The following is a 1915-nucleotide window of genomic DNA, read 5'->3' on the forward strand; positions in this document are numbered from 1 at the left end:
GTTAAATTGCGAAGATCTTGAGTTTTCGTTAAAGGGCGTGTCCGTGGCGGCGTGACAAAGTTTGATGTTTCGCCATGGACATAGAAGTTGTTATAACTCAGCCATAAAATGTTCGATCTGCCTCAAACTTCACAGGTTTGGTAAGAGACCTGGCCTGAAGACACCTAAAGGCCAATATTCAGATATTATCATAGCGCCACCTGTTGGCAGCAGGATATATCATATCTTTCACTAACTCAAACATACCAAGGTCAATCTGCACCAAACTTCATATGTTTGATGAAAGTGGTGGCCTGAACACATCTACATGCCAATAATCAGTTATAGGCATAGCGCCACCAGCTGGCAGCAGGAAATTTGGCACATTTAAGTGACTTTGACATATTTCTCATATTTTTACTGTATTAAAAGCATACTACCCACCATTTGCTGTGTTCCTAAAGCCACCGGTCGGCGGTGAGCCCGGGTGCGAGGGCCCGTTCATCGCTGCTTGCAGCTTTAATTATTCTTCTTCTTCTTCTTCTTCTTCTTCTCCAAAGTGAAAAGTCTTTTTGAGGGCCTAAACATGCCCGAAAACTCACGAAACTTTGCACACGCATCAGACCTGGCGAAAATTTACATCTGATATGGTTTTCAAAAGTGGGTGTGGCAAAATGGCTCGATAGCGCCACCTATAAAATTTCAACGGAGTGCCCCTCGAGCTACGTTTCATGTACATGTACGAAACTCGGTACACATATGTAACACACCAATACCTACAAAAAAGTCTCCTGGTGCAACATCCGAAACCCAACAGGAAGTCCGTTATATTGAATTTCCTGTACGATTTTTGTGCAGTTTTTGCCATTTTCAGGCCTCATACTTTAACGAACTCCTCCTACAGTTTTTATCCGATCATCTTCAAATTTGCTGAGTGTCATCATAAGGCCTTTGCGATGTTAAATTGCGAAGCTTTAGAGTTTTCGTCGAAGGGCGTGTCCGTGGCGGCCGGACAAACTTTGATGTTTCGCCATGAAAAAGGAAGTTGCTATAACTCAGGCATACGATGTCCGATCTGCCTCAAACTTCACATGTTTGATGACAGTCCGGTCCTGAACACACGTCAGTGCCCATATTCAGTTATAATCATAGCGCCACCTGCTGACAACAGGAAATGACATGTTTAACACTGTTACGGACTCCTAGAAACATATTGAAAAGCGTTAACAAGTCTTAAATAGGCTAGCAACATGCTACAAACATGCTAAAACATGCTAGCAACACTAAGCTAAGAGCTAAAGCATGCTATTAATACAAATACAAAAGGAAATTGCTGTAACTCATGTATATAATGTTGAATCTGACCCAAACTTAATATTCAACATGCTACAAAAATAATAAAGCATGCTAGCAACACTTAGCTAATATGCTAAAGCATGCTAATAATACAATGAAACAGGAAGTTACTCTAACTCAGGCATACAATGTCCAATCAGCCCCAAACTTAACATGTTTGATAAGAATCCTGGCCAAAACACACGCCCATGCCCGTATTCAGTTATAGTCATAGCGCCACCAGCTGGTAACAGGAAGCCACATGTTTAATACTGTTGTGGATGCCTAGCAACATTTTAAAAAAATTCAACTACTGTTAAACAGGGTAGCAACATGCTAGAAACATGCTATAACATGTTAGCAACATTTAGCTACGTGCTAAAGCATACTCTTAATGCAATGAAACAGGAAGTTACTCTAACTCAGGCATGCAATGTCCAATCAGCCCCAAACTTCACATGTTTGATAACAGTCCTGGCCTGAAGATATCTACATGCCAATATTCAGTTATAGTTATAGCGCCACCTACTGTCAACAGGAAGTGACATGTTTAACACTGTGACACACTATTAGCAACACACTAAAAAAGCCATTGACTGCT

Source organism: Garra rufa, chromosome 1, assembly GCF_049309525.1.
Source record: "Garra rufa chromosome 1, GarRuf1.0, whole genome shotgun sequence".
Classification (NCBI taxonomy): Eukaryota; Metazoa; Chordata; class Actinopteri; order Cypriniformes; family Cyprinidae; genus Garra; species Garra rufa.